Raw genomic sequence first — 27,413 nt, 5'->3', positions numbered from 1 at the left:
AGCTCACCATATAACATAGTAAGTACCATTCAACAGCTGAGACAAATTGATATGGATCCCATTCCAACCAAGTACCTAGCAGAAAATACAAGGCTTTCTGTGCAAGGAGAAAATATGATCCAATGAAAAGAGCAAATCTCACTGCTCCTACGTGTGTGAATGGCTTAGAAGGGGCCACAAGACCTCTAATGTCCAAAGAAAAGTAGCACAGCAGTTCAGGAGTTACCCTCATTACACTATTAACAAGGTAGCTAATTGTTTACTTGATGACTACTAATATATGAAGTTACTTCTGCAAGTTCCCAAAGGATTGTGCCTTCCAGGAATCCTGCATTTTCACATAGAGGCAAGGCATTAAGAGTGGCATAAGACAAATCCATTCTAGCTGTTGAAAAAGGAGATGTACAAGTACGATTAATTCTGGCAATGTTTCTTGTTCTTCTTTGTGTGGATTTTCAGGCTATGGAACGGTCATAAGTAATGAAACTGGGATTTTAATTTAAAAGTGTTTTTCAACTGTGCTCTAAATTTCTCACTAGAGTATTCTGATATTAATTTTTGACAGAATTACTAGAGTAGTAGATAGAGGAGATGGCAAATTTCTCTAAATATGCTTCTCATAAAAAAATAACAAATCTGTCCTGATGGTCTGGTGGATAATATAAACAAATAGTAGCTACAAGTCCCAGTTACTCAGGAGGCTGAAGTGGGAGGATCCCTTGAGCCCAGGAGGTTAAGGCTGCAGGGCTCCAGTGAGCTGTGGTCACAATACAGCCTGAGTACAGACTGAGACCCTGCCTCAAGGAAAGGGGGAAAAAAAAGAGCTACAGTAGAGTAGGATATGGTCCCAAATGGTGTTGATTAATATATCTACCAAATATCAAACATTTCGACTTTTATCAGGATCCAGCCGTGGCCAAGACCTACGTAAGTAACATGGTAAGCATGCTAAGCATTTCCCATGACAGTGCACTGCCTATCTCTCAGGAGCTTCTCGATCACTGAAGTTACAGAGGAGGAGCTGGGAATGTTGAAAGGGAATCCACATTAGTATACATTCACCATGCAGGACAAATTAAGGAATGAATGAATCTTCTACAGAAACTTAATCCAATAAATAACAGAAATATGACTAAAGATATTCTCAACAACCTGGAATGATAGGGCCAATCTTACGAAAAGAAAAAAAAAGTGAGATCAATGTTTCATACAAAGTGTTATCTGTTTTTTCTTGTGCTAACAAAAAACTACCACAAGTTTAGTCGCTTAATACAACTCAAATGTATTACCTTATAGACTTATTTTCATAGGTCTGTAAGACATGGGTCTCACTGGACTAAAATCAAGGTGTTAGAGGCCGGCATTCCTTTCTGTGTGCTTTAGGGAACAATCTAATTCCTTGCCTTTTTTCCGCTTTTAGAGGCCTCCCACATTTCTTGGCTCATGGCCCCTTCCTCCATCTTCAAGCCCAGCAACAACAAGTTGAGCTCTCACATGGCATCACTCTGACCTCCTTTTCTGCCTCCCTCCTCCTTTAAGGACCTTTGTGATTACATAGGGGCCACTCGAATAATCGAGGACAATCTCCCCATCTCCAGATCCTTAACTAAATCACATCTGCAAAGTCCCTTTAACCATAGGTTTCTGTAACATGCTCATACATTCATAAGTTCTGTAACTAATCCATAGTTATTAGGGCATGAACGTCTTCGGGGGGTCTATTCTGCCTAATGTACAAGGTTGAAAAAGAAAAAGAAAAAAAGTGCTGCAGAGAAGAGGCTGATAGACAAAAGGAAAAAAGAGTTAACTCTTGTCTAGTGAGATGATATCTGGGATATTGAGTCAAGCTCTGAACATTACAGAGGAAATGATCTGGAACTGGGATGCACTCAAAAGAGTGACTAGAATGGAGGAGAAACTTAAAACCAAGTCATGTGAAAAATGTTTGTAGTAATTTCGACTGATTAACTCAAAGAACAGAAGGCCTGGGTGCAAATGCCACTGTCTTTAAGAACCTGAAGAGCTGTCAACGATTATATTTAATCCCTAATATGAAAGGAGACATCACATTAATGTACAAGCAAGCTCAAGCTAAAGATAATAACTATGAGAGCTGAATGAAAAAGAAATAGCTAGTTTGGTACAATAAGGTTGAAAACTAATATTTGTAAAACTCTTAAAAAGCCTTCATGTAGTATTGCATTTGAACTTCTCAACAAATCTGAGAAAGACTAGGTACTGGGATGAGACAGGGTCCTGGCAGGAATGAGAATTCAGTGCAGGTGGTTCAAGACACTTTGGATGGCTGACACAGAGGTAAGAGCAAAAAGACAAGGCACATAGAGATTCTCAGAGATTGCAACAGCAGGAAGCGGAAGACTTTATTACTCCTGGCCCTGAAAACGTATGGGAAAGAACTAACTTTACAGGATCCAGGAAAGACCCTGTTGACATAAAACTAAAGCAGCTGTAGACAGGGAAGGATACAGTCAGAATACACAGGCCAGAGCAATCAGAGACCAGTAAAGAAGTACTGTGTCCTCTCTCCTTGTGCCCTCCTCTATCTCCTGCTGGTGCCTTCCATGGACACAACCCAACAAGATGCTGGTAAGCAAAGGGACATGGAAGATGCTTTCTGTAGAGGTCAAGCCTCCTCGGGCAAAGAGAAGGACAGAGGTAAAGGTAAAGAATGAGGGACAAGATGCATAATGACCAACATAGCACTACTACATTTATTTTACAAATGAAGACATTGGGATTCGGAGAAGCTAAAAATTTTCTCAGGATCTCACTCTAGAAGGAGTCTTATAGGGCTAGAACTCAAATCTGAGCCTTTAAAGCATCAGATGCTAAGCATTTCCCATGACAGTGCACTGCCTGTCTCTCAGGGGCTTCTCGATCACTGAAGTTACAGAAGAGGAGCTGGGGATGTTGAAAGGGAATTCACATTAGTAATCAGGGTTTGGATGGGATTTTGTTATTTTTCTCCATGGAATTCTCTGATTCTCCATTTCCTCACTCATCATCCTGCACTAGATCCACTTTATTTTTCTGTTTCCTTTCAAACTTAACTGCCTGAAATAGTTTCATACACTGCAAACAAACAAACAAACAAACATACAAACAAAAACATGTATTCATAGTAAATGAAAACTACTCAAGCTTCTGTAGACTCTCTGGATAAGACATTGTGTTACTCTTTCTGTCTTTGGACTAGCTATCTTTATCTGCCTGTCCTTCCACATTAAGGTGGCCAGGGAAATATTCTAAGGTATGCATTGAAACTGGATGACTTGAGACTTTCAAGATACCTTTGAGAGTTCAGAAAATGGGTTTGATAAATGCTCTCTCATCGCTAAAGCTTAATGCTAATGAATTTTGTGTTCATTATTCAAGCCCTGGAAGTGGACAATAATTATGAAATAAAACTCTCCTGCCTTTTTTTGCCCAAACCTTCAAATAAAGGAGTACTTTATATTAATAAAGGAATGGCTCTTACAAGTTGTATGAAAGCACTTTTCCTTCTCAGAGTTTATTTTCCCATCAGCTTTCAATATACTGTTGGTGTGTTTTCTTTAAACATAAATATTGTCCTAAGGTATTACAAGATCATGCTTATAATCGCGAAATCCATAAGTGTTCTGTTAAAAGGAAAGTATTTTGTATAAGACTAAAATGCAAATCATAAAACATAAGCACAAATTGATTACGGCAGAGTAAAATTTTAAGCAAAATTTTCTTCAGTCTGGGTGTGTAAAACACATAAAAGTTGAGTTGTTCTGGGTGAGTCAGGAGTGGAGGCAATAGAGAGGTTCCCATTCAACCTCTCTCTGGCTACTTATTATAGCCTGAGGCTCCACAGCTTCTTGGGTTGAAACTATTATGCCTGGTTTTTATATTCAGTAATTAGCCAAAATCTATGTAGCAGTTTAAGCATAAACAGGAATTGCACATATCCTGTTATTCGGGTGAACTGAGGAGGACAGAGGTGGCCTCTTTTACTTCTTAACGGAAACCTAGTATGTAAGCATGGTCCTCAGACCTCCACTTTCACCAGTGACTGGCAGGTGTGTACTCACTGGCCCCTAGCAGAGGCCAGGTGATGTCCATGGGAGCAGCCTTGTGGGTGAACCCATATGATGTCCCCTGGGGGCCAAGTGTGGTGGCTCACACCTGTAATCCCAGTACTTTGGGAGGCCAAGGCAGAGGATCGCTTGAGCCCAGGAGTTCCAAACAAGCCTGGGAAATATAAGCAGACTCCTGTCTCTACAAAAAATTTAAAAATTAGCTGGGCGCAGTGGCATGTGCCTGTGGTTTACTTAAGCCTGGGAGGTCAAGGCTGTGGTTGCAGCATTGCATTCCAGCCTGAGTGACAGAGCGAGACCCTGTGACGTCACCTGGGGAACTCCAGAACTGTGTGCAGGCATATTGCAAAGAACTGAAATCCTGATCAAGTAGGTGAGGGTCAGATAGCTGTATTTCAACTGTCCCTGTTACTGTGGTCTTCTCTACGCTCTGACCTGTGGAATGAGGACACGGGGATCATGAAGCACATTGGACTTAAAGAAATAAAGTGATCTTCCCCTTTTCTTTTTAGATCCCTCTGAGAGCACTACAAAAGCACAACATGAAACTCCCCTTCATTGTTTTAATTTTTTTCTGGCTTCTAAAATTTAATCTATTAAATGGCATGAAGGAAAGACAGATCTTGAATCACAAAGGAAGGTAGCAGAATTGGGGAGTGGGGCATTTATCAGGATGAAGAGATCTAAACATATGGTGCTACAGATATTTAATAAGTCATACTTTCAAATTCTGCCTTAATGAAACCTGTCGAATATCAAAATATGTGCTTTAAACTGATGCACTAAGACTGAGGGCAACTTCTGGTTTGGTTTGAAATGATGTCCAAGAAATTACAACTAATAGAAGTTTGAGGCAGCATTCCTAGGAACAACAGGGCATCGTTTTAATTTTCATTTTGTTCAAAGAGAAGGGTATTTCTTCTGAAGTTGGTATGTACTGTTCCCAACCAACTCTGAAACAGCAGATTTTAGGTAAAATATATCAAAAGTGTTCATGCCCTTGTCTACCTTATAACTCATGTTCTCTGAATAACAATGATAGTGAAAAGAAAAAAACCCACGGGTCTAATCAAAATAAGGTCCTTGAAAACCTGGCATACACTTTGCATCTCTGCATGATCACCACAGATTTTAGTCTTAGACTCATATGACTTAAAATTCATGAGACCAGTGTGCACAGTGTAGTTGACTCACAGATTCTTTTTCTTCCATCTGTATTGCCGCTTGAACCTTACAGTGAAAAAACACACAAAGATAAACAGTTTGTTGAGTCTAATTATGCTCTTGGAAGGGTTTAGGTAATCTGTGCAGCCAAAAATTCTGCATAACAATCAGGTGAGGTCAATGATTTTACAAGTAGGAAGACATTTATATGATGGCAACATCTGTGACACAGAGAAATGAAAAAGAAGGAGACAAGGAGTGAAACAAGAGAAGACTGGATTTGGGATCTGCAGTCCAGAGTAGAAGAGCTGAATTTATTTTTTAATCATGACAACGAAGTAAGTCATATCCCTTTTATAGACCAATTATAAATTGCTACATATTTGATATGGTGTGTCTCTGTGTCACCACCCAACTCTCATCTTGAATTCTAATCCCCACTTGTTGAGGAAGAAAAATCACTGGATTTTTGGGGTGGTTTCCCCCATGCTGTTCTCATGATAGTGAGTGAATTCTCACGTGATCTGATGGTTTTATAAATGGTAGTTTTTCCTGTGTCCTCACTCACTTCTCTTCTGCTGCCTGTGAGGAAGGTACCTTGTTTCCCCTTGGCCTTCCGCCATGATTGTAAGTTTCCTGAGACCTCCCCAGCCACGAAGAACTGTGAGTCAATTAAACCTCTTTCCTTTATAAATTACCCTTTTTCAGGTAGTATCTTGATAGCAGTGTGAAAATGAACTAACACAATATTCTATTACTTCATAATATTCTGGAAGTATAAACTAAGTGGAAAACCATAACCTATGATACTGGCCCTCATTCTAACTACCTGAACTAAAAAGTAGTGAATAAGCACTGAGCTAGCAATGAAAGATGAAATAATAATGGGTAACATGTTCTGACAGTTTCATACATATCCAGCAATGTTACCAAATATCATTCCCTTCAATCCACATCATGACCCAAAGAACTGGGTTTCCATTTTACAGATAAAGAACCTGAGGTTAAGTTCACACAAAAGTTGTTGGAGAACCCATGATCCAGAAGCAGGCATAAGATGGCAGGGCCCACACTCCTACCCAATAATCGCCTCTGTCTGTATGTCGGTTGCACTTCACCAGTGGACTTAGAAAAGCGCTGGAGCAAGGCTGAAATTTTGACAGTCTACCTGTGTGGTTCATCCTTGTTGATGCAGAAAAAAGCCAACAGTCATACAAATTGGCTACAGGTAATACAGAGAGGAGAGGGAAAGTGGAGGAGCCAAAGAAAGCTGGCTACCTTCATGAGGATAGGAGTGTGAACTCAAGGGTACACACCATATCACATTCATCTCTGTGCCTCCCTCATCTGGAACTGTGCAAAGACTGGTATTTATTTCAGGTTTTTGGAGTGAAAATTATGCAAATAATTTCCAACCAAGGTACAGTGAAAGAAATGGTTCAGGGAGAGGTGCCAAATGTGAGAAGGGTTAAAAAGTGGGAACCTACCTTCCAGGAGAGAGTAAGGATAAGCTCACTAGGAGGAGTGGTGTTGGAGAAGGGCTCTGAAGGACAGAGGGGATGGAGGGGAGAACTGAACGTCAGCAGAAGGACCCACAGGCCTCGATGTCAATCACTGTGCTTGAATTAACAAAAACTCTGAAGAAAGGAATTATCTTCATTCACAGGACGTCAGTTTCACAAGGCTACATCCTGAGACATCACAAAAACCTTGTCAGCATCAGAAATACTTTGTTAACAATTTTAGTTTCTCATGAGTATGCTATATAAATAATACAATTTAACATAGCTTCATGCATACATTCTAAAGTAGGGATAGGCAGACTGTTTCTCTATAGAACCAGACAGTAAATACTTCAGTCTTTTCGGGGCAGATGGTCTCCATCACCACTACTCAATTCTGCCCTTACAGTGTGAAAGCAGCCACAGACAACATAATGAAACTTTATTTACAAAAACATGGACCAGGCCATAGTTTGCCAGCCCTGTTCTCAAGTTTCATATAACAAGAAACACCACAAAAACTGCCAGTCCTCAGCATATTCCCAGACTAGGATTCAATTTTGTTCTTGTATTATTGTTTTATGTCTTATTTTTTTGCTACAAAAGTAAAATTCACATTTTCAAAATGTTTTTCATAAAATTTTTTACCTCATTTTTAATAACAACTCTATTGAGATGTAATTTATATGACATAAAATTCACCCCTTGAAAGTGTTCAATTCAGTGGTTTTTAAATAGTCACAGACTTGTATAAGCATCACCATTAATTTTTATCTCCCTTTTTGAGCACAATTATTTCAGCAGATACTAGTTGAGCATCTAGTGTCTGTCCATCCCTGTGCAGTTTCGGTTGTTGCTTGGCTTTGCCTGTTTAGTTGGGTTTGGACTGGCATGGTGTGGTGTGGCTTGGTAGAAGGTGAGCCTAGTGGGTAGAAGGTAACAGGACAAATATAAGACATGATATGCCTGAAGCAATCAGCAAAGACTATAAAAAATAAGCAGTGGGAGGTACCAAATTAGGTGGCCTGCAGACCACACATGCAATACAAATTTACTTTTACTAGGGTGGGGTGGGGATCCTAAGGATGTGATTTACAGACCTTGAGAGAGAACTTGGATTTGGATGGAGGTGGCAGGAAGCAAGAGCAAAGAATGCATTCCAGGGAGAAGGCACAGCTGTGAGCAAAGACCTAGAGACTATAACAGCATGGCCTATGAAATGAGCAGCCATGGTACAGACCTAACTGGGGAAGTGCCCAGAAATGCAAATGCAATTGTCAAAAGAAAATGATCCAGAAGCTGTAGGACTGTAGGAGGCTGAGTTTAGTGTTGACAGCATTGGCATCAAGATTATCAGAGGTTCCTGAGGAAATGAAAGACGATTCCAGGAGTGCTTTTGGAATGTTGATAGTTTTGGGTTGGAGAAGTCTAGAAACAGAGATGCTTTAATGGGTACTTATTTTATTTTATTTTATCTTTTGCTTTTTGAGACAGGGTCTCACTCTGTCATCCAGGCTGGAGTACTGTGGCACAATCTCAGCTCATTGCAGCCTCCGCCTCCCAGGTTCAAGTGATTCTCCTGCCTCAGTTTCCCATGTAGCTGGGATTACAGGTGCACACCACCATGCCCAGCTATTTTTGTATTTTTAGTAGAGATGGGGTTTCACCATGTTGGCTAGGCTGGTCTCGAACCCCTAATCTCAAGTGATCCACCTGCCTCAGCCTCTAAAAGTGCTGGCATTACAGCCATGAGGCACCACTCCTGGTAATGTGTACATATTTTAAATGCAGGAGTAAATTTAATTATTGGGAAAAGATTATTAACCCTGACTGTACATTAGAATCACCTGAAGCACTTTATCTGGGTGGGGGAGGGGGTGCTGTGTATATGTTTCGATATCTGTACTTTTTTAGTAAGTCCCACAGATTATTCTAATATGTGGCTAAGTTAAGAACTATTATTTCAGGAGAACGGATAATAGACTTTACATTGTTTGTGAAATTATAGTTAGATCTGAAGTTTTCTGGTCTTTTTCTAGAATATTTCCATTAATTAAATCAGAATCCTTTAAAAATTCTCTGATGATTTGGATTTTATGAAGTAGCCAACAAAGGATAATGATTTTAAAGACAGAGGGGCTGAATAAATTATATAGTATATTTTGGCAAACTCTTAGAATATCTCCCTAAAATAAGTCCTTAAACCCAAGCACGTTTTAGAGATTTCAAACTTTAGACTTACTCTACAAATGATGCTGCTTGCTCTGAGTCACAAGCGCATTGCAACCCAAACACCTGTATATGGCGGGTAAATGTTAATGTATTCTGTCAACAACAGATTACCTTACATGGCTAAATTACTCAATGCCATTATCTGTGCCAGCCATCTGTAAAGCTAATCCCCTCTGTGTTCAAAAATCCCGAGCGCCTGCTACACTATTTTTATTTTACATTCCTGCATAAATCTGGTAAGCTCAATATGTTACCACAAATTCTCAAAAATCAAAGACAATCTGCTGGCCTATAAAACACCGGTTACTGAAAATCGAAAGGTATAATATGTTAGCAATTCAAGCAGTCAGTAAACAATCTTTACAGGAATGGGGTTGAACCACAAGCTAACTGAATCCCGTAGTTAAGGCCTGCCGTAAAGTCAGATATGTTCTTTCAATACATAGCAAAGACTTTGAACCCATTCATGTATTTCATATCTAATAAAAATCTGAACAGTTGGCCTGATTGGATTTTAAGTGATGCAAATTTGAAAATCAAATAGGCAAACTCCCTTTAGACTTCATCTATTTAGACCATAATTGTAAAGAACTACAAATTACATTTACCACACTATTGAATTCTCCAGAGATTCAATATGAAATTTACAGACAGGGACAAATATTTGCAGGTGTGGCTTTTTGCTTGTAATGAATACAATTTTTCTCTCACATAGGATGCCTTCTCCTAATGTCACTACATTTTTCTTAATACAAGGATTAGTTTAGTTTTTTTCACAAAATCTATATTGATCTTAAGTAATAATGCTAATGCTTACATGTAATGCCAACTTATATTTTGGCTGAGACTAAATTTTTCTTTACTCCAGTAATTGTGCAGCATACATTTTCTTTTCCATGTATATTTTCAGTCATATAACTATATTGCTTAAAGAGGAATCTATTCTCTGGAAAGATTTGTATAAACCTTTAGGAAAAAAAATCAATCCTCCAACAATTACAGTTAATATATTAAAGATATCTGACTGATGATATTCAAATAACTAAAATATGGAAAAGAATGGAAAAGTTAGCATTTTGAAGTCCCACTTTTTTAGCATTATCAGATATTTTAGAAGCTAGTTTCCTCTTTTTTTTTCTTAAGACAGGGTTTCACTCTTTCACGCAGGCTGGAGGGCAGTGGTGGGATCACGGGTCCCTGCAGCCTTGAACTACTGGCCCCAAGTGATCCCTCTATTTCAGCTTCCCAAATAGCTGGGACTACAGGCAGGTACCACCATGTCGGCCTAATTTATGTATTTATTTACTTACTTATTTTGCAGAGGCAAGGTCTAGCTATGTTGCCCAGGCTGATGTCAAACCCCTGGGCTCAAGTGATCCTCCTGCCTTGGCCTCCTAAAGTTCTGGGATTATAGGGATGAGCCACTTTGCCAGGCATCTCCTCGTTTTTAAAATGAACCCCATTTTCTTGAAATCTGAACAAATTTAAATACCAGTTCTGAAAGTTAAAATGGTCTTCCACATATGTACAAAGTTAACATTTTCTGCATAAAACAATCAGTCTGGAACTTTCCTGTTTCATTTGAAGTATTTTCAAATATGAAAGACATTTACTCAATTATAGAGGCAGTAATCCCACTCATGGTATTGCCTCATCAAATCTAAACAAGGCCTTGGGGGTCATAACATACTCGCTGCTTACAATACGAAATATAAATGATTATCCTATTGAGACTTGAAATGCTAAGTAAAGATTCTTAAACTGTGTATACTGTTTCTTTCAAATGCATCAGCATTTGAAAGTTTATGTAACATCTTTCTTGTTCAGATAAACATCTCCAACTTCTATGGCTCATATTTATAAACAATATGATAGGATTATCAGGCTGACAGGTTAAATTTAATAGGTTGAACAGTCATTAATATTTTCCTGGAATAGACATAGACTGTGCTCATGGATAAATTGTCTCCTTTTTCTTCTAACTAATTGTCAGAGTTTAGTTCTCTCACATCAATACCTTCTGTCTTAACAAAACAAAAATCATAATAATGCTATGCGCCATGCACTGTTTGCAGCACTTCACTGTCATTAATCCATTTAATTCTCACAACTACGAGGTAGGTACTATCATTATTCCCATTTTATAGATGAGGAATCTAAGTCATGAAGCCTATTGTTAGCAATTAGGATATACTGCCATCATAATGACATAGTTTTCCTCTCAGTCACACTTCAATGCAAGAAATACCAACATTTTAATTTCATGATTTAGGAGAATTTGATGTGACACATTGAGATATACCAACCGGCATCCATGGATGTACTGTGAGCATCCATCCTTTGTACACAGCTCTGTGCTAGGGAAGATGAATGCAATACAGGGCAGGACTGGTTTCCATAGGGATCTCACTCGTTGTTGAAGGAACAACTCCTTAATGGCTATGGAAATAACCATAACTCCTCTTCCTTTTATTCACCTAGCTCAATGCACACAACGCGTTGAGCTGCTAGTGTGCATAAGGCATTCTGCTGTGTGAGGAGGGAACTGCGGACACTACCACAAGACTTAGCCAGACCTTTCCTGCAGCGCAGGAACAGGAACACTGGGCACCTCAGTCATCTGGGTGATCTGTGGTCACTGTTGCCACACAGTCCCCTGGGTTGCTGCCTTCTTTTCAAATGCCCTCCCATGTGCTGTCTTCATTTATTATCACCTTATCAAACCTGCCTCTTTATGTCCATAGCAAACCCCACCTCTTTCATAACCCTCTTCTAGTCCTCTTTACCTCTCCTTTCCCCGTTCTTTGGGGGCACTTATACTACTTCATGATACGGCCTATGTGCACTCATCTTCTAGGTGCTGAATTACTACAGACTCAGAGAACAGAGCGTGTATCCTATAAAACCTTAACACATCCTCATCTCCCTGTACCCAGTACATGGAAAATACTTATTTTAATAACAATAGCATGACAAATAGCAAACATCTGACAAATGCTTACTGTAGTAACTTGTTTGACTAAAAGGAACTTACACCTGAAACCAATCTAATGGTTTATCTGTTCAATGGCAATGCAAATCCTCGAGGTTTTTTTGGTTTTGTTTCTGTGTCTACTACTTTATAAGAAAGGCTATTACCTTATAATACTGTCTGTTACATCAGCGCTACTTTGCATCATTACAATGTAATGTATTTTTTAAAAAAAATTAGAAAACAAATAAGCATTCCAACCCTTAATTTCAGGAAAATAAATCTTCTAGACCCAACTGGACACACAATCTATGAAGACTTAGCTAGGATATGTGACCCATCTATGTGTTATATATCCTAATAGAACAGAAACCTCTCTAATAAACATGAATAAAGGTCTTTAGTGAAAAAAATAAGCTCATTGAGTCAGATTTTCCACTGGAATTGATAGTAAATGTTTTCCTGAATTATTGCAATTTATTTTAACATACTAAATATTATCCCAGAAGTTTGAAAGTTACCTCTGCTTATGTAGGATTTAAAGTGTAACAAGGCAGTACTTTTAGACCTGAGATAATATAACCACTGTGAAAATATGATTTATATATGCCAGAGACTTAATACAACCGAATTTTTAGTGTATGTAATTCTGGATAGTTGATTATTTTCATCTAAATTAGTCCCTTTATCTTTGGATCAGCAGAACATAACGATGTCTGTCTCCTTCTTGGAGGCTGGTCTCTTCCACACCTGAGGGCTATTGCTGTAAATAGTTTTTGATGCTTTTGTAGAACAACAGAAGCTTTGGCTCATTGTGCTGACTCTGAAAGTTACTTTCTGAAATAAATCTCTGTCAATTCACTTCAACTATACGCTCCCAGTGGGCAACCCTCTTGCTGAAAGTAACAAAGAGTGGGCTAACATATCAGGTAGCCCACTGTGGGGGCTCAGAACACAGTGTCTGGCATGTCTTCAGCTTGTTATCTGATAACATGCCTCTTTCATATGATCTGCTCTCTGAAAAGAAAAGCACGATTAAATTATAATGAAGGGCTGTGAAATTTTTATTTGGCTAATTGAAATTTTGTTGTGTTTAATATTGGACTATACCAGGCATTTCTATCATTTAGATATATACTTTGATATTCAACTTTAAGAAAAATACCACTTGAAAAATCGCCTTCATGGGGCAAAGTAATGACTCAGTGTTCAGTTCAAAGTAATAGACTCTCAGTTCAGTTCTCAGTGTAATTAACACAGTGAGCCAAAGGGTCTCCAAATATTTCTATCATTGTGAGGTGTAGATCATTATTCTCGCTTGGTGTTAAATATGAAATGGAATAAGGAGGCTTAATTTAGCTTTTGTTCCTGGCAACAGCTCCCAGTCTGATAGGATAGAGTCAAGAGACATGGCTTTAGTTCCCATTTTTGGCTTTCATTAGTTATTTGATGTTGAGCACATTAACCTCTCTGGGCCTCAGTTCTCTCCCCTGGGAGGGGAGGGCATTAGACTTGATGGATGCAAAGGGCTCTGACCATTCTATTGAGGTATTATCTTTTTAATTTCCTTCTTTTGCCATGTACTTCCTTCTGCCTAGAATACTCTTTCTTACCTTTTCATGTAACTCCTTCAAAAATTAGCCTAACCATTACCTTCTCCTTGAATTATTTCACCCCTAATTCATTAGCTCTAATTTAGTAACCCCATGTTTTCTGCTCCCATAGCACTGTGTGTGCAGCTCTGTCTTAGCAAGCATGACACAATAAAATGAAACACTGAAGCACTTGGGAGCCTCCCCTAATAGACTGTCTTGACCACTGGATTCTTGGTGCCCCGTATTTTATGAGGACATAATAGATACTGAACTAAATATCTGCTGAATAAATTAATTTCTCTAGAATCTCAGAGGGTATGGCTTGTGACTTATTTTACAATTCATCTCCAGGATCTAGCATGATATTTGACATATGGCAGTTACTGAAGTAAATGGATATAATTTAACAAATAAGTCAAAAACCTAGTGCTTTGCTGAATTCAAATAGACAGTTAAATGGTCATGTCTATTAAAAAGGAGAGAATTAAACACATTGGTCAATGAACACACAGGATGCTAACTAGGCAGGAAAAGAACATTAAAACCTTTGCACAGAAAAATAATGGAAATATTTATATCAAGTGTTAAAAGCAGTTGTGTTTGAGTGATGAGATATAGTATTCTTTTTCTGCTCTGATTAATTTTATATATGCCAATGCAGGCAGTATTATTACCTTTAAGATTCAAATGATTTAAAAAACAAACAACAGCAAAGCGCAATGGCTCACTCCTGTTATCTCAGCACTTTGGGAGGCCAAGGCGGAAGGATTGCTTGAGCCCAGGAATTTAAGACTAGCCTGGGCAACATAGCAAGACCCTGTCTCTACAAAAATAAAAAACTATCCAGGTGTGGTGGTGCATGCCTGTACTCCCAGCTACTTGGGAGACTGAAGTGGGAGGACTGCTTGAACCCAGGAGGTCAAAGCTGCAGTGAACCGTGGTGGCACCACTGCACTCCAGCCTGGGTGACAGAGTGAGACCCTGTCTTAAAAGACAAAACAAAACAAAAAAACAACAACCAAACAATAAACTTATTTATGAGAAAAGGTAAATAAAAATATTAAGTACTCTCATTTTTGCCCTTCTGAGAATGGCAATGTATATTCCTGCAAACAAATGTTGATACTTGAAACACAAGGAACTGTATAAAACATGTGTTCATAAACTGTCTTTAATGAATCTTAACAGGCTTAATGAAATGTTTAAAACAATGCTGTCATTGTGTATGGAGGACACTGTGTGAGCCCTTTTTCTCCTTCTCTACTTATTGAATATGACAGTTTCTTATGATTAATGCATACAATTTGAAGTGTTTTACTCTCCTACTTTAGGATTCTCCTCGTGTGCTTAGATGTTGGTATATTTCAAATATGCACTCATGGATTTCCTTATGCTAAAACTTTTGTTGCAATCACTTTCAAGCTTAGATTTCCAGGTTCCCACCCCCACCCCACCCCACCCCACCCCACACTGCATTGTACTTTGTGGTCACTGATTTCTGTACCATGACCTAGTATTTGCAGTCCCCATTATACTGGAGTGACGTAGTGGCCTATCTGACCATTTGACATCTCACTGAGGTATAAGTGAAAGGACAAACATTGTGTTTGAGTAAACTCCTACAAGTCCAAACTTTTTTTTTTTCTGAATATCCGAGTCATCACTTTAAAGTTGGGTACATATGTATGACTTGTTTACTGAATGAATAAAGTATATGGTTCCTTGTTTTTACAACTTAAAGGAAACAAAACATTTTCATCCAAAAACATCGGCTACATCTAGTGGGTTGTTTCAAGACGTTAGGGTAAGGTTTTTTAATTAAATGATTAGACTGTGAAGGTTTTAAGGTCTGTGCTTGTCTAGTTCGCACCCTTCCATCCCCCAATACCTAGCCAATGCCTGGCACCTAAGAGGCTTTCAATAAATAACGACTGTGAGATTATTTCAAAATCCTCCTTTGTTCATTTCCCTGTAATTTTTTTGTTTCTTTTATTTTAGGCAATTTCAGGCTGCGGCATTCTTATTTAGAAACAGACACAAGGAAAGAAAAATTGGCATATTAATTAATGGGTGAACTCATTCTCAAGAATCTCCAGTCCTTAAGTATATTATATCTACATGGATTATACCAGAACTAATACATTATGATTATATATTTTATTGTATATCTTTAAGCATGTTATAGACCAATTACAGCAGAATTATCAATTTTGGTTACGGTTAATTTTTGGACACTTTTTAGGATCTTCCCATGCCTTGTGGCAAAGGCTATCATTTGCTTAAACAGTGTTCATTTTCAGGCACTCTTTTATCTATAAAGCCTTTATATTTTTGGAGGTAACAATGTGCCCAGGTAGAAATACTACTACGCCTCTCTATGTGTCCAGCTTTCTTGATGGAAAAGAACTGGCAATGAGCTGGGAGGGAATTACACGGTGCTTTGGGAAAACTTTAAAGGGCAAGCGAGTGCTCTCTTGCTTTTCCTGTCTGGAATGGGGATAAGAAGGCTGAACCTAGGTCTATGAGACAACCTTGAGAATGGAGTCAGCACTATGGATGTCAGTGCTGAAATATGGAAGGAACCTAGGATACTGATGAAATCTCAGAGTCACCAGGACCATGTTTGCCTGTGGACTTCTTTTTTTTTCAGCATGATATACAAACACTCATCTTTTTGAAGCCATTGGTACTCGGGTCTCCGTTAGTAACTGTATCCAATACTTAACTGATTCCTCTCTTGTGGGGTGAGTTTGCTAGAAAATCCATGCTCTTTCTTTTTAACTTTCTCTTCTGCATTCTGCAAAGTTGTTTTATGAACTACGTGTTCTGAATAACTTCTTCTTCTTCTTTTTTTTGAGACAGAGTTTCACTCTTGTTGCCCATGCTAAAGTACAATGGCATGATCTCGGCTCACTACAACCTCCACCTCCCAGGTTCAAGTGATTCTCCTGCCTCAGCCTACCGAGTAGCTGGGATTACAGGCATGTGCCACCACGCCCGGCTATTTTTTGTATTTTTAGTAGAGATAGAGTTTCACCACATTGGCCAGGCTGGTCTCGAACTCCTGACCTCAAGTGATATCCACCCGCCTTGGCCTCCCAAAGTGCTGGGATTACAGGCATGAGCCACCACACCCTGCTGACTTCTCTTAAGTTAGGATTCAATGAAGATTAACATTCATAAATGAAACTTCTTATCCTCAATGTGTCAAACGTACCAGTCCATGTAGGGTTTTTCATTTCTACATTGCATCTCATATAATTTTCCTGCATTCAAGAATAGGATGCACGAAAATTTTTGTGGAACACAAAAGAGACTTGTTGCCAGAAAGATAGGGGTTCTAATTAATTCCGACACCACCACTTACTGGGGATACAGCAACTGTGCCTCTTGGGTAAGTTGTCCCTTAGCATATAAGTAAAATAAATGGTAGATATTACCAGAATATTATTAGCAAGACCCCCTCATTTGGTACACTGTTCCTACCATCAGAGTACCTAGCCTGGTAGAATCAAACTTTTAGGATTCAGTGTTCACTATATTTTATTTCTGCTGCTTTCAGTACTACCTATTACAATAATGTTTTCCCTTTTGTTTTCTGTGTGTCTCCTATAAATGAGAACAATCTCTTATCAAAATAGAATCTAAAATATCACTAAGAGAGGCATGATGGGCAGCCATATACTGGTCTGGGAGCCATGGACCTGGCAACTTGATCATCTCTGCCATCTACAATATGTGCCAGATGTGTGGCTTTGAGCAAACCACTGCCTTCCTGGCTCTCAGCTTCCTGGTTTGTCCAGTCATCTAGAGTCAGTCTGCATGGACCTGATTCCTGGGATAGGCACCTGCTGGCTGCAACCTCCCAGGCAAGATAGTGACCCTCTCTAATGCTCAATGCCCTCAACTACAAGATTTGATTAATAATGGTCCCTCCCCATCCTGTTGGGGTGATGATTAAATAAGCTGGTTGATATAAAGCACTTATGTATGGAGCTTATGCCATAAACAACTTATGCTTGGACCTTATGCCAACATGATGTTATGGTTGTTGTTATTATTATTATTATATTTAATTGCAATATGAGAAGTTGGATTGTAGTAGCTCTAAGAATTTCTACAGATCTTTTAAAAAATAGTTTTCTGAGCTGGGTGCAGTGGCTCACGCCTGTAATCCCAGCATTTTGGGGCTTTGAGGTGAGGAGGTCACTTGAGGTCAGGAGTTTGAGACCAGCCTGCCCAACATGGTGACACCCCATCTCTACTGCAAATGCAAAAATGAGCCAGGCATGGTAGTGGATGCTTGGAATCCCAGCTACTTAGGAGGCTGATGCAGGAGAATCGCTTGAACCTGGGAGGTGGGGATTGCAGTGAGCTGAGATGTTGTCACTGCACTCCAGGCTGGGTGACAGAGTGAGACTCTATTTCAGAAAAAAAAAAAAGAAAAGTAGTTTTCTGTCTTTGTTCTACACTAGTGTGGTTTAGAGATAGATATCATCCAGCACTCACTGCTAGCCGATCTATAGATATCTAACTCAGTGGGGATTCCTGCTACTTGTGGGGCAATACCATTAATGAGATTAAGGCATCATGTTTATCATGAAGTATCTGTCTAGGTGTACCATTACAAGCTCTCAGAATGCAATCGACTGCCCGGAACACCAGAAAGGTTGCTGCTGGAGTACTCCACCTAACTGGAGCAGTATAGGAATAAGAGAGGGAGTGGCCAGATTCCAGATTGATGCAACCTGTTCTGAAATAGTAGAGTTAAGAACAGGCCAGTCAAAATAAATGAGTAGAAGACCACATTGAAAGGTTAACATTCAAATATAGGCTATGGGGAAATAGAAGCTATTTCAGAGAAACAGGCTAGCAAAGTTGAGGATGTTAAGTTTTCAGTAATGGTGCAAAGGAATGTGGGAATAAAAGTCAAACATGAGAGCAATGCTGGGATCTGCAGAATCCACATAAAGTGGACCTGGCAGCCACAGAGCTGATTAGAAATGCAGAAGCTCCAGACTACCAGTTCCTCAGGAGGCTTCCTGTGGCTTCTGAAATTCGTGCTATAAAGATCACTCCTTTGAGATAAAGCACTATGCATGGTCCTCGACTTACAATGGTTCCACTTAGAATTTTTCAACATGTTGATGGTGAGAAAGCAATATGCATTCAGTAGAAATCCATTGTTGAGTAGCCATACAACCATTCTGTTTCTTTTTTCATGCAATATTCCATAAGTTACATGAGATAGTTAACCTTTTATTATAAAATAGGCTTTGTATTAGATGATTTTGCCCAACTATAGGCTAATGGAAGTGCGCCAAACACATTTGAGGTAGGCTAGGCTAAGCTATGATGGTCCGTAGGTTGCATCTGCACTATAGACCCCTTGAGCACACAAACAGAAATGTGCCAGAGGAAAAAGGAACAACAGCAGAGACAGAGGTTGCTGACAGCGCCCCCTACACATGGATGCCTGGGTCCTGACTGATTCACAGTTTTCATGGCAACCTTCATCTGCTGCCTGCTAGAAGGCTTGCTTTTTTCAGGTTTCTAGGCAGAGGAAGAACAGGGATAGAAGAAGTGAGGATGGGGTGAAAGATTTATAATAGCAGCAATGGGTACTCCCAAGCAAAAATTAATGCCAAAGATCAAATGGGTATTTATCTGCAAATTCACATGTATAATAAACATTTTGCAATTATCTTTAAAAACACAACAAAACAAAATCTTCCCATCAGAAAGTTTGTAGAAAATTTCTTTAAAAGGTTGTCTTTTCATTTTCTTATTTTCTTTGTATATAAATTTGTTCTTGGATTTTATAAGCTCCTGCTCCTAAATACTAAAACAATACAAAGTATATTCCAACACTAATTTATAAAAAGAAAACAAAAGATTCAATATTAACTTTCCTTAAAAATATTTTAGACTAATTAGTAGGGTCCATATGAGTTTTTTGTTTGTTTGTTTTTGTTTTGTTTTGAGACAGAAAGGCGCAATCTCGGCTCACTGCAACCTCTGCCTCCCAGGTTCAAGCAATTCTCCCGCCTCAGCCTCCCAAGTAGCTGAGATTACAGGCATGTGCCACCACGCCCAGCTAATTTTGTATTTTTAGTAGAGACGAGCTTTCTCCATGCTGGTCAAGCTGGTCTCGAACTCCTGATGTCAGGTGATCTGCCTGCCTCAGCTTCCCAAAGTGCTGGGATTACAGACGTGAGTCACGGCACCCGGCCAGGTCCATGTGTTTTTAAGAAAATCATGGCTTTGCAATTCTGTGAGCAGGAATTTTATTTCTTTATATTTTATAATTGATTATTGCTGACATATAAGATCATTCGTTGATGTTTACCTGTATCTAGACTTATTGCTAAACTTGTAGTTCTAAGAGTTTTCTAATTGAGTTTATAGACAAATGGCTAATTGTAGAATTTTAAAAATTAGGATATTACAAAAAGGGAAAACGAACAACCAAAATAAAAATAAAATTCCCAAAGGAAACAGCATTTTGGGAAAGTAACAAAAGATTTCTACAGCCTTTTAAAAAAAAAGATCTATAAATATTAAGGAAAAAACTCATTTTAAGACTACAGAAAACAAAATGAGTTCAGTGTATTTTATAAACATTTTAAAATAACAGTCATTTGAATATATTTATTCCAATGTAAACAGGTAAATACTGTAGTAATGGACAGAGGGATGGAAAATAACAGACTTATACAGAAAGTTAAGTCTAAAAAGTCACAAGTCTCAATTTGGAGTCAGATGCTACAAGCTACTTCAGCTACCCATGTCTACACAATCAGGCACTCAACACACTCAGACATAAACAACTTGGTGCTGTGCCTTGAATATTTCTTTAAAAACTGCTAACAAAACAATAATAAACTCTGTGTTTGAGAGTCCTACTAGGCTGGTAAAACTCTATTTCATTTTGTGTTCAAAATTCTATAATACAAGTGAGAGTTCAGGTCAGGTCTCTCTTTTTCCATGGCTCCAGGTAACATGATTATGTTGGAACCCAGTGCACACTCCACCTGTTAATATTGATCTTTCAGGACCACTCCATGGCATCGTCTGTCAGTGATAGCTGCCTGGTCTTTCATGTAAGAGCCTTAGAGAACCAAAGGTTTTATTACATTAGTATGTTTCTGACCAATTCTACCTTATCTACCTATTCAGCTTAGCTTTAAAACCCAATTAAAATCTAATTTATCTGATCTCTGAATTCTGAGCACTATTTGGCAATGAATCAAACAACCTTGTAGTAACTACATTACTACACATTGTGCCCTAAGGTATTCTAGATAATACTTTAAAAAAAATGGCAAGTGCCATTTAAAGCTATGGCAATCTCTTTGGAGCCACCTCCACCTCATTTGAAGAACAAATGCTTTGTCTTTTTGCAAAAAAGTGCATACTCTGATTTTATGTCTGTGATTTTAGTCATAATTTAAGTGCATAATACGAACAGATCGCTCGCTATTCTTACAATTCGGTTCAGTCTCTAAAAATGTTGGATAATAATATTTTCTGACAGCTACAAATACCTCCAACACACACAGGCACACACACACATACAAGAAAGTATCTTAAAATTTTCCAAATTGTGAATCTACTCATATGTATAAATGTTATACTGAGAAATATCTTTAATTAGAATGTCAATCCAAATACATCTTCACCACTGTTTGTGATACTCCATTTTCTGAAACTGTGAAAAAAATCATACAATGATGATCCTAATTCTGTTCTACAAATCAAGCTCTACAGTGTATATGTTTATTTATACTATTATATATCTATAAAAACAAAGGGCTCATTTGCTTTACACAATGAAATAGATGACAGTGAACTGGTTCTCCCCTCCTCCCTTCCTTCTCAGCTCCTCCTTGGTTGGGAGACAGGAGCAGATTTGAGGGCGCTGCCATTTTTGAGGGAAAACCACTGTTCTAGACTTTTTACATGTTTTCTAATTTAACACTTAAAATAGCCATGGGAAGTTAGTGTCACACCAATCAAATCTGAGTAACATAGAGTTTAAAAAATATGTCTGCCTCAACATATCATGATTAATCCCATCCTATAAAAGGTTAATAGAATGAATCTCAAAAGGCATGTGGAATGTCTACAAGAATAAAAACAAAAACTTTCTTCATCAGTGTTTCTCAAAGACTATTTTAGATAGAACCAGGATGGGACATTAAGTACCACATAATTACTTAGAAAGAAATGTAGGCTTCTTTTAATTATCTTTTCAGTCTTCTGATTAGCTTTAGAATACAGTCTTCATTTCTTTTACTTTAAGCCTCTCCAGCCTGTTCTAATCTTCCTTTTTAATAGAGGGAACAGGGCCCTCGGCAGGCTTCAGTATCTTCTCAGTATTTAATTTCATTTTCATGTCATTGTATTTTTTTCTGTGGTTATCTTCTAATTATGACAAATGATACTAATGTTCCTTTGAAGGCATAGTAATATACCATTAACCTTGTAAATACAGATGATTTTAAAAGTGAGAAAATTTACAGAAATATGAAATAATGAGGGGTATGTGCAGATATGTCAAGAAATCATGAGCAAAGACATAAGCCTGAAGTTTGCAGATGCTACATGCAGAATGTTAAGTGAAACGACCGATTGTCTTCCAGGTCGTGCAGACTGGCCCCATCTTATGAGCAGGTTGTTTTCTCAAATTTCATTTCTGAACTTGTTATTTGGAACACTGATAGTAGTTTCCTTTATAAAAGTGCTATATGTGGCCGTTAGTTTTTCTAGCCAGGCCAGAATACTCTAACTTAGAATATAAGTGAACTGACTTACATTTGAAACAAAAATTGATGTTTAAAACAAAGTACTACCAAATACTATTATGATGTTGATAATTAAGTAGAAATGACAACAAATTGAATAAGAAATCTCTATATACTTTTTATGAACGTTTGTTTTCCATTGGGAACAAGATTTCATAAGGAGAAGGGAGGAAGAGGTCATGAAAAGACATCTAGAGGTCAATGGCATTATTTTCTAGGTCTAATTTCATCACAAACTAATGGAAACTACCTTCACGTCAATACTTAGCAAACAGGATAAGACAAGTGGCTCTTTCATGGCTTACTTAGGTCACGTAACATGACAGAAAATGAAAGAAAGGTGAGTGTGGGGAGGAGGTAAGAGAAAAAGCTAAGAGACTTTAAGTTTCAGGACTCTTCATCTGCCCAGCCCTCTTCTAAATCCTGGTATCTGTTGTTTATTCATGATTTCGGATTTTTTTTTTTTTTTTTTTTGAACTAGAGACCCCCAGTTGTATAAATTTTAGACTTCTACCCCTGGAAAGACTGAAACTTATCTAATATAATGAGGCAAGATGGGTTAAGGTGAGAAATGATGGATTAAGGTAAGGCAAATGGTTATGCCAGTAACCAAAAGAAAGAAGCTTCCTTAGATAACTTTAATTAAGCCTGTCTACAACTGAGGTGAGTTGAAAGATGCTAGGGAAAAAAAAAAAAAAGCGGGGGGGACTCTTGGAGTTTCCAGAAACAGCCACTAGATGGTGCCACTCGAAGGGCCAGAGGATGCCGGTTGCAGGCAAGAAGCAAGAGCAGGTAAAGGGGGTCGGTTGTATGTAACTCCGTTCCCATAGGGCACATTCAGGAAGTAGGGGCATAAATAAGGGATTTTCACCACTCCTCCTTTCACAGGTGTAAAAATTAAATAATACCGTAAACTGTAGATAAACTTTGTACCTTTATAAGGCATTCAAAAGCATTCACCACTGAAAGTTCACTGGGTGACTATTTAACAGACGAAAAAAAATCCCAGCATGGGAAAAAATAAAAAAATAAAAATTTAAAAAAACCTCAAATACTGAGAAAACGAGTACTGCCTCAGAAGAAAAAAAATAGAATCAAACGAATATGTTTTTCTTTGCATTTAGAATACACTAAATAGAGTACATTGTTCTTTTAAGCCTCTTTGACTCTGATGTCTTATTAGAAATCCTGTACCAAATAAGCATAAGCCTTTCATTTTATTTATTATTAAATCTCTCTTCATTGCCATTCTATAACATCAGCACGCAGATCACTCAATTACGCAGAAAACGGTTGCAGCATGCAAGTCTGCCCTCTTCTGGGCATATCCTTTGATAGTCCAAAGAACTGTGACTTGCATTTAATTTTGATTTCAACAATTGGGTAAATAAACCGTAAACGGAAAAAAAAAAGCCACTCAAAAAGGAAATATCTGCAAGGAAAAATAGCACAAGATGTATTATTTATTACTGCCAGGCCTCTGTCAACATTCTTTCGAAAATAATCAGCAAACCCCAAAACATTTTAGAGGGACAATTTGTAAAAGGTAGTCATTTCTCCACCCAATGTAATCATTAGATTTATGCATTCATCTCACGTATAGTCTTCATATAACTACAATGTGACACCAATTCTTCTATTTCAAATATATTTGAAGTATAGAATTTCACTAGGGCATTGAATAAGGTGAGCCAGACTGGGCTGATCATGAGATCAACTAAATCCAGGACACTAAAAATAAATGATGGCCTCTCTTTGTAAGGCTGCAGTGTAACAGGAGGGTGTGGGGTCAGAAATAGGGCAAAATGTTAACAGGCAAATCTGAGTAAAGCATATATCGTTCTTTGTACTTTTTTTGCAACTTTTTGTAAATTTAAAATTATTTCCAAATAAAAAGTTAAAGAGAGAGAGAGGAGAAATATTGGCTCTGGGCAGACCAGCCTAAATTGTGGTTTTGCCTCCATGTGACTTTGGACAAGGCATTTAATTTTTTGGAGCCTCTGCCTCCTCATCTGTAAAACAAAGATAATAGTGTTCTTCCCTAGTATGGCTGTCAGGAGAATCAAAAGAAGTAATAAGTGCAAAGCACCTAACATCATGGCTGGCAGAGAATAGCCTGTCAGTAATGTAGTCATTATTTTCATTGTCGTTATTATCCATTGGGGAGGAAGATTGGTGTCCATCAAGGAGATAATGCTAACTCTGCTCCCCCTCTCTGGCAAACATCAAACAAATACACCAAGTGTAAATGTATAACTTGTTAAGGATCCATGCAATCCGCAATCTCATCCAAATAACGATTAGGCCCTATTTATATGTCCATCCTAAAATTCCTCTTAGCAAACTCATTCAAATTCTACTTATCTTTGAAAGTAAAACCTTGGTGCATTTATTCTAAATCTATCTCTTTTCAGTAATGCTACCTACATTTGTAACAAAAAATAGGATTTAAGCCATTGGGCTGGGTTCTTTCATTCCACCAATGGGTCCCATGTCTTTTCCCATGGGGGAAATGAGGAAGAGCTCACCTTGTTCCCCTCTGTATATCACATCTGGTAGTGTCTAATCCTGAGCTGCAGAGCAAGGACACAACTTTCATCAGGGAAGTGGCAACCAGTCCCTTAAGCCACATACCCTCCCTACTTGGGATGTTCAAAGACTGCTGGGCTGGAACTTGCCTTTGGAATGATGTAAGGACAACGGGCTTGGAATGCAAGGAAAACTGAGTATAAACCCAAGTCCCACCTGTAGTAGCTCTTCTGACACCAATCATATTCACTTATTTGAGCCTTAATTTATTTATCTGTGAAATGGGAACAACCACTCAACAATTTTGTAGAGTTGCACAGTTAAAGATAACACACGATTTTAAAAGTAGGCAAATTGTTATTGCTAATAGTGTTTGGCTGTTGCTGATATCATTAGGTTGATGCAAAAGTAATTTCTGTTTTCACAGTTACGTTTGCACCAACCTAATATAATTAAGTTCTGTAATCTGGCCAAATTGATTTTCTTCTTCTTAATTCAAACATAAAATCAGAGAAAATAGAATTTCTTTTAAAAAGAAATTCTTGGATAACAGGCAAAATTAAAATAGTTCAAGAACATTTTTCAGACCACAAAGACATATAATTTTAAAGCTCAACCTTAGAAATTATGTATCTCTGCTTTCTCATTTTATACATAAATAAAATATTCAAAGTTTATATTTATAGCTTGGTGCTGACCTGAACCTAAAACATAGACCTCTCCTGTTTTCATTTTGGAACGGTTTCTATTGCCTCATGGAACTTCTTAACTTTTATATTTATTACTGATCTTTAAATGCTTCATATGCAATGTTATCTGGATATGTGATCAAGCTGTCATAATTATTCAAAAAATGTTAAAGAACTAAAACCACACAAAGCATTAATACAGGTAAATGAAGCACAGAAACATTTTAAGTATGCTTAAAAGCATACAGGTGGTGAGACCACATAAAGAATAGTAATTCCAGAAGCCCAAAGATCTAGATTTGAATTTCAGCCTCATTGTTTGTCTGGGGCTAGTAGCTTAAACTCTATGAGATCCAATTTTCTCACTTGAAAAATTAAGATACAAATCCCAGCCTAACAGTGTTGTTAGAAAGGTTCAATACCATAGCCCGTAACATGGTTGGGTACACAATAAATATACAATAAATATTAGCTCCCTCTGCCTGCTCCTTTTTTGTATCAAACCCATGGATCTATGACATATGAGAAAATGTCTACCCAATTTACAGAGGTTGCTCAATAAATACCATTGTAATTATGGTGGTAGTGGGTGATGTTCACACAGAAAACAAAAACCCTATAAAGCATGAAATGATAACTATAATTGTCCAAGATATCCACAGACAAAAATCTCCAGTTAGAGCGAATCAAATATATATGCCAGAAATATTCACAACAGAGAGCTAACCTAAAATGACATATGTACAGACAAAATAAATTAATGACTGGTGAAACACACACTTCACCTCAAAGATCACAGGGATCAACAGGATCAGTGCACACTATTACAGTGGACACATTCAAAGTTCTCTTGTCTGGGTATCAACAGGTGCCTCTCATGCCCATGGCATGAAATACAAAGTATGATGGTAAAAATGCAAGGAAGAAGATGGGGTGGTTTGTTAAGTTTGTAACTCAATGTATGTAATGAAAAGTTTGAAGATCTAGTTTTTCAATATTCAATTAAAAATAGGTCTGGTTCAGTGAAACCCCATCTCTACTAAAAACACAAAAAATTAGTCGGGTGTGGTGGCACATGCCTGTAGTCCCACCTACTCAAGAGGCTGAGGCAGGAGAATGGCATGAACCTGGGAGGCAGAGGTTGCAGTGAGCTGAGACCATGCCACTGCACTCCAGCCTCGGCAACAGAGTGAGATTCCATCTCAAAAAAAAAAAAAAAAAAAAAAAAATTGGCCTGGTTAAAATGTACGAAGTCTTGAGTGCTCATAAACTAGCAGTTACATAAAATGTAAACAATACTTTATTTACACTTAATATTGGGGATTATTTTAATATTGTAAATTGAGTAGTTCATAGTGTACACACATCAGGCTTACTTCAATAACTGGCTCACACCAGAAATTCAAGCTAAAACAGTATTGTCGTTGATTTAGCATTAAGAAAACACAAAAAAAGGAAAAAAAAGAATCTCACACACAAGTATCTCAGCATAGGTGGCTGAGAGGTGGCCAGAGTTAAAAGGCAAAACCTTAAAGGTTTTAAACTATGATTTCACATACTCTCAGTTCCCAAGTTCACTGGTTCCCTCCTCTCCATCATACAGTTAGCTTTCTCCCCTGCTCCTCTTTCCCTTTTATCTGTTTCTTCTCTTTCCTCTCATCATTTTCCTTTTCCATCCTGTATGACTATAATACAGCATTGTTTTTAACAGAGGAAGGGAGGGCCCTGGAGGTAGAGTGTGGGGAGGAAGGGCAGGTCCCCATAGCCTTTAGGGCTCAGGTTCTGCAGTTTGGGTGTGCAGCAGTGAGACTTACTCCACTCAGTCCCAGGTGGGTAAGG

The 27,413-nt window shown here is 38.2% G+C and overlaps 1 protein-coding gene and 1 long non-coding RNA gene across 8 annotated transcripts in view; one reads left to right on the top strand and one right to left on the bottom strand.

The window, feature by feature from the left end:
- CTNNA2 (catenin alpha 2) overlaps positions 1-27,413 on the bottom strand; it is a 1,322,067-nt gene that overhangs the window by 693,966 nt on the left and 600,688 nt on the right. The gene's annotated exons all lie outside the window — the stretch shown is intronic.
- Positions 2,454-27,413, top strand: part of LOC108581687 — a 39,122-nt gene continuing 14,162 nt past the window's right edge. For both annotated transcript variants that reach the window (XR_001894309.3, XR_001894308.3), the window contains exon 1: positions 2,454-2,607. This is a non-coding gene — a long non-coding RNA (uncharacterized LOC108581687). The remainder of the gene's footprint in view (positions 2,608-27,413) is intronic.

The sequence above is a fragment of the Papio anubis genome, chromosome 14 (genome assembly GCF_008728515.1).
Source record: "Papio anubis isolate 15944 chromosome 14, Panubis1.0, whole genome shotgun sequence".
Lineage (NCBI taxonomy): Eukaryota > Metazoa > Chordata > Mammalia > Primates > Cercopithecidae > Papio > Papio anubis.
Note: the sequence above shows the minus strand (reverse complement) of the source record. Positions and strands in the feature narration are given on the sequence as shown.